Source organism: Myiozetetes cayanensis, unplaced genomic scaffold (assembly GCF_022539395.1).
Source record: "Myiozetetes cayanensis isolate MyiCay16 unplaced genomic scaffold, myiCay2020 scf10, whole genome shotgun sequence".
NCBI classification, from domain to species: Eukaryota; Metazoa; Chordata; class Aves; order Passeriformes; family Tyrannidae; genus Myiozetetes; species Myiozetetes cayanensis.
The window spans coordinates 31650973-31662331 of record NW_026086605.1 but is presented as its reverse complement, the minus strand read 5'-3'; positions in this window follow the sequence as shown (position 1 = coordinate 31662331).

The following is an 11359-nucleotide window of genomic DNA, read 5'->3' as shown; positions in this document are numbered from 1 at the left end:
ACATTTAGTCAGTATTTTAACACAGAAATGGAGCCTCATTTAATTTCTGGATGCAGACAATTCTGCTTGGCAAGAATCCAAAGAATATGTAAATTTTGCAGCCAGCATCAGTTACTCTGGGAAGTATGGAAAAGGATAACTAACATAAGACTGAAATCCACATTCTGTAGCCCTCTTCAGGTTGAAATTAGTCCATGACTTAAAGAACCCAATCGTCATCACATAGCTAATTTTGCAAGTATAATTGCATTTTGTTGTTGATGCTAATTGTGGAGGTCAATGAAACTAAGACGATCCCAGGGGAGGCAAGAAGCTGGAATGGTTTATTGGACTTACAGGTTCATTTTTAAAGGTTTTAGGGTTTACATATTCAACAGGGGGTTGGAATTATTACAATTTATTACAAATAGGGGGGTTTTGGGGGATGACATAAGGGGAACACCCAGGTTTTGGGTCTTAGCAGTTACCTCATGGGGAAAAACCCACTTTATCTTAGGGGATTTTACAGGGGGATACAAGTATTAGGTTCTAGAGGGTGCAAGGATTCGGGGAACACAAAGGGAGAGATAAGGTACAATAGGATTGATGAAATCAAGGTGTGGACTCTGGGCTGAGGCAGCCCAAGGCTTTCTGCAAAGTCCACTTAAATCCTTCCCTCCTGATGTCATATTTTGGGATCCAACAGCTAATTATCCATTTCTGATACCCAAAACAATTACATTTCTTCATAAACTGCAATAGAAAGGACTACATAGAAGCAGTAGAATGTGCACTGTTTGCCCACCAGAAAAGCTATAAATAACTCACTACTCACTGCAACATTGCTGCTGTGTTCCTGTGGAGTGAGAGAGGCTTCTTTGTTTTTTTAAGAAAAGATAAAGAAATCCATATAACTTCATGTGGATTTCTTTATTTATAGTTTTATCTTCTTCCATTTCACCCAATTTAAGGATGGTTAGGTATTTTTCACACCTTACTTTACCTTTTCTTTTTTTTCTCCTACAGACTATTTTGTCTTTCATCAGCTTGTGCTGGATTTTTGCACTCCGTTTCTTTGAGGAGAATCAACAACCTGACACAAGACTCACCTTTCCTCTCATTAAATAATGAAAAGACAGTATGAGTCCTCTCTCTTTCAGCTGTAAGTAGCTGCAGGTAATAAGTGAGTCATCGGTGCAATACCATTATGTCAAACAAATGACATCTGGCCACACTGCACTCTAACTGTTGACATTTCTCTACAGTGTTAAATCTAGAAGCTTCACTGAAGGTACTCTTCACTTACTTGAAGCAGATAAAGATATTGCACAGTATAATGCAGTAATGCTAATTCATTCCAGAAACCAAAGTTTACCCACTCACGCTCACTACTGTCAATATTCCTGCTAAGGTAATCAGGGGATGACAAAGAACTGGCATAGCAACATAGCCAGGTCCTAATAGTGGTTTCCACACCAGCTACTGTGATTAGAAAACCACTTAGTAAGACAACATTTGAATACTTGCTTAGACACAGAAAATACAGAGTATTGTAAAGCAGTGGGTGACATGATCAGCATCCAGTTCTTGTAGGGGGCTTTTACTGGAAGTGCTACACTGGACAAGGAAACCTAATTGCTTAGGATATATGGGTGCCATGGCTCACTTACCAGCATGCGAGATGGACTGTTAGAACTATAGGAATTTAAGAAGTCACTTTTCTTGCTATAAATTAAGGTTAAAAGTTTATGACAAAAGTACATCAATAGCAGGAAAAACAAATCACTTCTAAGTAGAAAGTTTGCACTTTCCTATTCAGGCCAAATCACTTCTACAGAACACACTTCCCTTTTTTCCGTGAAAATAAACACTTCGTCTCCCCCAGCATCACTCAGGCTTCACATCCTGTGACTCATTTCAGGGCCACTGAAAAGAACCACAGAAATATCTCATGAAGGTTTATGGGGTTATAGAGCCAAGAGATTGATGTAGGTGCCAGCAGATGAGTGGGGTGAGTGTCCCTCCAAATCCCAGCCTCAGGAAGGGAGGATCAGGGATCTGACAGGGGAGCACAGGTTTTCTTCAAGTTCAATTTGGCCATTTTCACAGTCTGTATCAGCAAATATAAAAGGTTAATCATGCTACTATATTTACTCTAAAATCTTTATTTGCCATTTATTTAGCAGCTGCATTATTTATACTGGCTTAGCAGCTGCACAACATTCCCACTGCCTAAGAGGCATAAAGAGCAGGACAACCATGTTCATTAACTCTGTCAAAAATCCTACTCTGTCCATGCTTAGTGTCCCTGTACAAAGCATACAAATGAGGCTAAGAGAATGGAAAAAGCAACTTTAAAAGTCCAATTGTGAGCCAAAATCATCCTCTGCAACCCAAATTCTTATGAGTTTGATACAAGTGAACCAGGTGCAACCCAGAGTCCATTTTGTAGAGAGTGGGGGGAATCTAGAATTTTGATCTCAGATGTATAAAATAACTGAAGATTTGTTTATGCACTTATCTCTATATTTTCCCCTAACTTCTACAGACTGGTAGTTATTTTTATGGAGGTGGGTTGACTTCAAAACTTTTCTCACAAAAACGATTATATACTGCTACTTTACTGTAGCAGAGTTAGGAACATCTCCATAAAATTACAGCATTAAATTTTTATACTTCATATTTTAAAAAAATAAAGCCAGCAGGTCCTAAGATCACTTGACTGTGACAAATTGTCTCTTTCTGCTCACTTGAAATTGGCCTGTGAGACTTATCAAATCCCCAGGTTTGTTACTGCTAGAAGAATTTATTTAAAAGTGTACACTGTCATTATATACTTACAGAGAGGTATATTTTAGGATTATGCAAGTGCTTGATAGATAATTGGTTCTGTCTTTTTGCTGCATCTTAAGTTTTCTGAAAAACAGAAATATTTAAACTGCACAAAAATGTGAGTAATCTTTATAAAACAACAGTAGAAGGCCTGAATACAACTCCTAATTAAATGAATGTGACCTTCTTAAAGGTGTCAATCAAAATTAATTTCCTATGAAACACAGGAATGACATTTTAGAAATATCACCCAGTGCCTGTGTCTTTGTAGGGATCACAGCACAGCACTGAGGACCTCTGCTAGTAAATGAATGAATCCCAAGCTTGGAGTGTCACAACAACAGGTCATTTGCTCTTAGAAAATAACTATGAAACCCCAGCAGGACTGGCATGAGGCTTCCACAAGGTATTATGTGCCCAAACTCTGCCAAATATATATATTTATAGCTCTGATTGGTCTTAAAAATATTGACTGTGCAATATATTGAGACTGTTTAAAGAAAAAAGTGTAAAATCTTGGGAAACAAGGTAAGATTTGGAGGACTTGTAAAGCACGTAAAGCTTGTCTGTCTGAAATCAATTTTTGTCCAGAAAAAATTCTTCATCAAAAAAATTCTGTCTCAAAACTACAGTGATTGGATGAAGTAAAAGTACACTGTCCAAGTATCTCCATCCTTTTCTTAGGAGTAGAAATGATTTTTAAAAGATAAATTTGAACACAAATCTTGAGAACTTTCTCATTTCAAGAAATGGGACCAGGGTTAAGCTCAAGTTTTAAAGAGCTGATTTTACTCCACAGAAACAACTACTTGATAGTAATCTAACAAACACTTCCATGTATCTAGTAGGATGTAGAATATCCTTCCAAGCCATACACAGAGTCTGTAAAGATTTATCAAGGATATAACAGATCTAGATTAGGAAATACAGCAATCAAAGTAGATTAAAAAGGAATTCTGGCCTTTTTAACACTCTTTAAGTTACAGGTTACAGTTTCATTACAACTGGACTCCAAAGGGAATATCAGAACTCTTGTGCACTAAAAAACGAACTGAAAAAACAGTTTGTTTGGTGGTCTTAGTACTTGTCATTGAAGCTTCCCAAGCTCTTCCATGTGCTGGAACAGCCCTGTAAATTTGACAGACATGCATTCCTTCTGCCTTACCATGGCCATTCAGCTCCTCTTGGAGGGCAAACAAGCCCCTTTGCCTCCTGCCCACTCCCTCTCCTTTCCCCACAAGTGGCACACACCATCCTGGGAACAGGAAGGCACAACAGCAAGCAATCACAAAGGGCAGTAGGGAGACAGTGCTTGTCCCAGGAGAGTCTATCATCCCTAAAAAGCCCAGAACTCACAGGGTGACAAAGAAGGTCTGCAGCACACAGCTTTCCAAGCAAAGCATTGAGCCCTGTAATTAATAACTGTAATTAATTATAATATTGCATCCCAGAAATGTTTAAATAACTAACTACTGTAATTAAATCCTTATTAAGTATTTGGTTCTTGACTTTAACCTTCATCAACACACAGTAAAATGACATCCCTAAGCAGCACTACAGAGGAATACTGAGTAGTGTAGGAACACTGATCTGTAGTTTCCTTTTCCTACCTATCAGTTAGCAGACAATGGGGTAAATAGTCATTTTCCATGGCACTGTGGCTACAAGAACAATCTATGTGAAAAAACAGTGCAATGGAGTCCTCTTTATGCCAAAACTGTACAAAGCCAAGCTAATCAGTTTATTGTGACTTGACAGAGCCTGGCATGTTTGCTCAGTATTGTGAGGAAACGACTTACTATCCCAGGATGTGCTGCTCCACGGAAACTTTCCTGCATGGAGAAGCATGAGGAAAACCTAGTGCAAAGGAGCTTTTGTGAGAACAATGCCCAGAACAAAGAGCAAGTGACCCTGCTGGAGCCGAGATGCTCCTGTGTACTTTCCTACTCCTCCCTGAAAAACGCTGAGCTTTTCTGCTGAGTTTCCAAGATGATCCTGATAAGAAGTAGACAGTAAGGTACCACATGCTTTAAACAATACCTGTCAAGGCTAAACATAACACAGACATTGAATTTTGTAAATAAAGACCCCAACAGATTCTCAGAGCTGTTTGTGTTCAGCAATGCACTGGCACACACAGATATGCTTTTCTGGGTGCTATTGAACTGCCAGTATCCTGTATTGATTTCATTCCCTTTTACTTTTCTGAACCACCACCAACCCCCTTTTCCATGCTCTTGGACATACTTTAAGATGCCACTGAGTTTCATTATCACTTTGAGAGGTCTAAACATCATTTGTGAGCAATGAACATTGAAGGATTGATTCCCCCTGGCTACAGCAATTGGCAGTGGTTCAAGTCAGACCAGAAGTTCAGAATTACCTATTGACAGCTAGGATTTTTTTTTGTTAGTTTACATACACATATTTTCCCAATAGGAACAGCTGGAATCTCACCCGTTACCAAGTCATGTTGCTCAGTTCCCACAGCAAAAGTAAAACTGCATTTACAGGTGTTTATTAACCCTTTTACCACTCCTTCCTCAAACAGAGAGCTTGGCTGGTTAGTTGTGATAACTTTGGCTTTGCCATTATTCTTGTTTGATATTTAGAACACATACTTTACATGTTACACATCAATTACAGTGTATTAGGAGTAAGTATGAATTATCCACCTAATTAATTATCCACTTAATACTCCTAGTGCAGAATCCGTTTTAAAAAGTCTCCATTTTTGAAGGACAATCACCCCCAAAATGGTAACATTTTCAACAATCCCCCCACTCATCATCTAAGATTTTTTCCACAATCAGTACATTTTCCAGCAAGTAATGAGTCATAAGCAATTTATTTACCTTCACTATCAAAGTAAAAATTAAAAGTGTAATATTACATTTTATTTGAAAAAAATATTCTACATTTCTGACCCATATAATAAAAGGGATCATAGTTTCTGATGTTTCCCAGTTTCCCTAGTTAGCACAGTCAAGCAGTTCTAAACACAGGACACCTATGAAAAACACTAAGCCATTCAAAGACAAAATCCTATAAAATAAACAAAAAGGCATTCACTGAAGAGAAGGTGTTAAGAAAATTCTCATGGAGGCAGTTTGTGTCAAGTAAATAGATTTGTCTCAGAGTTACTGTTTCTTTTACTCTGCAGCAAGATTTCCAAGAACTAATGCTTGCCAAGTACATGTATTCCCTTCTCAAATCCTGTGCCAAGTGCCCTAAATTAACATCGGTTATAATCATTTTGCAACAAACAGCGAGTGGGACAAGAGCAGAGGGGTACCCACACAGTGTCCTCCCTCAAATTCCTATTTCCTGTCAGCTGTGGACCCAAACACACTCCCAAACACACATAGCCATTAATTAAATGGATATGTCAGTCTGGAGACAAGAAGAGAGCCTGCAGTGACAAAGGAGGAGCGGGGCTGTCATGGCCTGCGGTGTGAAGTGAGAGCAGGTTGAAATCACTGTCTGCCTTACAAAACACCTGCTGCACCATGAGCCAAGATGTTGGCACCACAGCAACTGGACAGATTGGGTGAGAATACAGAAAATTAGAAGTCACTTGATAAAGACGTAGCAGAGTCTTGTCCACATACCTTCAGAACAACTGGATTAAACTTCGTTTCAGGAAAATTAATATTGAAAATTAGCACCAGTGGTAGTAAATCCTTTAAATGAGAAAACAGACTTTTCAAAATCTTTAAATCAGAAATCACTCAGCTCATCAAAAGTACCCATACTTCTTCCCAAAATCAACTCCTCACACAGTTCTGCCCCTCCCTGCAGCCAGCCCTCGAACCCCAAACAAACTGTTCACTTCCTTATGTTAGCTGTACACACTGGCTTTAATGCAGCAGATAAACTCTGGGATAGGTCTCCTATCCCACTAAAATGATTGTTCCATTTCATGCATGCGGTGCTGCCAAGCAGGAGAAGGGAACAGCAGTCACCAGAAGAACCCTTGGAATACCTCTGTACTGACTGTTATCCCACCACCTGTAACCCCTCAGTTACTGTGTGATTAGACAGGTGCACAGAGAATTCTGGATAGTAATTCTTCCATCTCTGTGGAAGGAAAGCACAGGAAAAACACTTTTCCCACAAAGTTCAGGCCATGCAGACATGGCTTAGGCTGTACCTTTGGTCACATGGAGTAGCCCATGAAGAGAAACATCCTGTCAGACTGATGGGACATCTAAACCTACACATGGAACATGATTTTCAAGTTAAGGAATTTGATACTTTCAACTGGGTGAATAATTTCAAAGGTGTGATAATAAAAGTAGACTGAGGAAACAGTGTCTATTCCTTTCATGGATCTCATACCATGAAAGAAATTTAAATACATTAAAAATACATTAGTTACTGAGAGAGAGATAATGAGCTGATCAACAGCATAAAAATAAAATATTGCAACAGAAACGGTCTCTGTGCAGGAGGAAGTAAAAAAGGGAGGAAGCCTTACCACAGTCTAACGAATGTATCAATCAACAACAAAATAAGAGATTAGCAGTGGGAGGGGGAAAAAGAGGAAATTAGGGACTCCAGCAGGAATAGAATTGTCTGAAGTGATAAATACTTTGGATACTTGCTGTCCCTATTATTCCCACATTTCTGTGTTTGACAGAATGCCATGCAAGAACAGCATAATGCAGCACCAAGATCTACATAAAAAGAGAGGATTAAAAAAACAAACAAACAAAAACAAAACAAACCAAAACAAACCAAAACAAACCCACCCACAAAGCAGAAAGGCACAGTCAGGATGACATGAGAAACAAGAGCACTGTTGGTGGGAAGAAATCGTAAAAAGTTGTCTTTGAGAAAAACAAAAAATAACCCCTCCCCCCAAACCATGCTGTTTCTGTTGAAAATGCAATAGTAACATCTCAATTATTCGCAGAGGTAACCAGACAACCAGGATAAGGCTGAACTGCAGTCAGAATTAGACATTTGACAATATCCTCATGGGATGAGACTAAAGTGATATTATCACACATTATATGTTCCATATAACCTCATTTTTCATTTAAAAAAAAATACTTAGAGATGCTACCAGAAGCAAGCACTGATCATTGAGTGAATCTATTTGGAAATTACAGCCAAAATTCTCAGTGCACCAGCTGGAAACTTTCACTGCTTTAAATACCTAGCAGGGTGTTGTCTCCATGAGCTCCCTGTAACCCAGTTTCTGTGATGGCAAATTTTGTGACACTCAGAGTTTTCCGAGGGTATCCACTGTAGGAACAGAAAAACAACTCTTAAGAAGACTTACTCATCTGACCTTGCAGTTGTGTTTTGCTTTAGCCACTCAAAGGTATCAAAACCAGCCACTTAAAGTACCAAGGACACAGCTGCAGAATTAAAATTTCTCTGTGGATCACCACTCACAAACAGTTCTTACAAAATAAAGCTCTTCTCCAAACTGTACTGCAACTTAAAAATGGACATGAATCCAGATTAAAAAAAGGAACAGCAAACATGACCATGGTCAGATTAAATTTTTTTTTCTACATCTTATGAATACCCTTAGACATGATTTACCCATCTAACTGCTTAGCAAGATGAAAGCATGGTATGGAAATTCCTTAGACTACATACAGACATCAGGACATCAACCCTGCTCAGATGATATTCAGATATTACTTTAAATCCTGCTGCATCTCATGAGGCAAATGAGTAATTTTTAAGGGTCACTGTATAAATAAATTAGACTTGACAAATTCTTCCTTCACACTCCTATTTCCTACAACTAATGACAATTCTGATAAAAAGTGTCATGGCTTTATTGAAAAAATAATTTCAATTTCAGTCCAAGCAAGGTGCATTACTAACCTAGCAAAACTAATTAATTTTGCTCCAAGCATTCTTTACAGAGATGCATGTTTGGAGCAATTTTCAGTTTAATGAACCAGCTCCAAGCAGGGGAAATGCAGCATTAATGAATGGAAAAGTACTTGCTTTTTGGTTTATTTTGACAAGTTTTTGTTTTGGCCTTAAGATGGGTTATCTGGAGTTAATTCATTGCTGGTGCTTGCATGCCTCTGGAGCAGTGAAGGGTGCTGCTGGCAGGGCCTGCTTGATTGCACTCCTTCTCCCTAAAGGAAAGGGAATCCAACCCATCCAGTTACCTTACAGGCAGTGAGACCATCTAATAAGTAACTACCTATTAGCCCTACACACTAACAGAATCAGGGAACACCAAATAAGCATCTGAGAAAAGATGCAAACAAAAAGGGCAGCAGCCACTCCTCTTCAAATTTACCTACATCTGTCAAATAGCATCTTCTCTCTCACAGCCTCCTCTGCTGAAGGAAATGGTACAGAAATTCTGCTCGAGGTGCTCCCAAGATCTACATTTGCACTGAAATCTCACAGCTGGTTTCACCCTTGTCCTCTTGCAGGGAGGGAGCCTGACAGCTTTGGACAAAGTCAGACCAGTTGAACTCCTACCAGCACAGATAGAGTCTTCCCTGAGTCCTGTAGAAACACTGGAAAGTTTATTAGACCCAGATCAAAGTACTTGAGGGCTGGACTGTGGTCTTCCATTTGAGTGTGAGGTTACTGATGCAGCCAGATAGCCCCACACAGGTATTGCTGGGGACTGAATGACATCTCACACTACTCCTCATAATGAAAATCTGAAAAATAAAGGAATGGAGACATCCCAAAGACATTTTCTCAGTGATATCATGAGAGTTCACAGTACTGGTGCCATACAGGTTCTACCTTCTGTGTAGAAATCCAGAGGGCTCTACCTAGGAATGGAGGGGACATAACTTTTATTGCAAATGCCGCAGACATCAGGTGACCTGCAGGATCAAGGCTTTAACATTAATCTCTGTGCTCAAGAATGATCTTCATCTCAAAAAGAAATCCTCAATTTATTCAAGTTGAAGTAATTGTAAAAAGGAAATAGAGGTCTATAATATACTAAAGTGAAAATTCACAGAAGACTAACTTTCACCCTCTGGAGAGCATTTTCAAAAAGACATTTAGTTATTACTGATGCTCAAGAGAAGTACTCGCAATCTGACGAAAATGAAAATATTCAAACCCTTCACATCTTCTTTCAGCATCTTTGCAGTGGCAGAGTCAGTACCAGTGGGTTTAGTGTTGGGATGCATTGGTGACTAAAATCTCACAACAGGTTTATCTAACGAAGAGTTAGAACCACAGACCAGATAAATTACCTCTCCTCTAAGTTTCCCTTGTAGGACAGAGATGAAAATGTCTTTCTGGCCAGCATATTGCTGGATTTGGTCTTTCTTCTTTTTTTTTTTGCCTCCTGAAAAATCACCCAATAGTTTCCTCATATTCCTTTATACTGCTGCTGCTGGTAGAGGTAGTATCTGGGGGGTAACATCTGCAATGGTAATACATTAATTTCTGACCAGTTTCATTAAAGAAAACAAGTCTGGCATGGGAGAAAACCTCTTAAAATGATGTCACAAAAGAGATGTTCCCAATGCCCAAGAGCTTCCACATTATGTCTATGTACTGCACCCACACTCTGCAGGGCAGAAACAGCCATTCATACAACTCTGAAATCAGCCCTTCTGTCTTCCCTGCCTCCTTGCTGCTTTTTTGAATGTGTATTTTCTTCCCCAAATCTTGTCTCCCCAAGGAACAAGTTCAGCCCAACATGAAACACATCCCAGAAGCTTTAAGCATTAGGAATCTTCTGCAACACAGATGCTCTTCATGTTCTGCACCACACAGAACAGCACACTGCACACATCCAGGGAAAATGTCACCAGAAAGCACAGAAACACTGAACAATTGTTTAGTAGACTCTCTATGCCCCAAGCTACTGAAAGAGCTACTTCCTGAATTCCCTACCTTGAGCAGCAGCAAGACTAGGGCTTGCAAAAATGGGAAGAGTCAATGCAGGACACCTATTCTACAAGAACTCCTTTTGTTTCCAGTTGTTGCCCCAAACTAACATTAATTTACAAGCATTGTTTTCTAGCCTTGGCAGAAGAGGTAGTAGAATACAGCCCCAGAGCACAGCTGGTGAGGAGGCAGACAGAGTGAAGGGAGTAAGGCAGGTAAATGATTTAAATTTATTCATGTCTGAGCAGTGCTGCAGATATTCTGTGTGGTTTGTTTTAGGGGTATGGACACTAATCTCTCACAAGAGCAAGAAGTGCCCAGACCTGAACCCACCCAAATACCTTGCCTGTCTTCACTTGAAAATCCTGAAGGCAGTGATCTTGAATGGACTCAGTGGCCTTTTTCTGAGTGCTGCTTCAGTCCCCTGCATGGTGGAAAAGAAGCATAAGGGCACTTTCCCCCATATTTGTCCTTCGGAGCCTTCAGCCCTCACGTCATGGGTGAACACGAAGTTCAACGCATTTGCAAAACTGTTTGCTCCTACTCTGATTCTTCTGGTTCCTCCTGGAAGAAGTTCCCTGTGATTATTGTTTAACTTGCAGCAGTTAGGCCACTTTGGTCCTTTTGAAATTATGGATTCTGTTTAGAGGTTACCAAAATCCTGATAGGAATATATACAACACCTCCAGTTTTTATA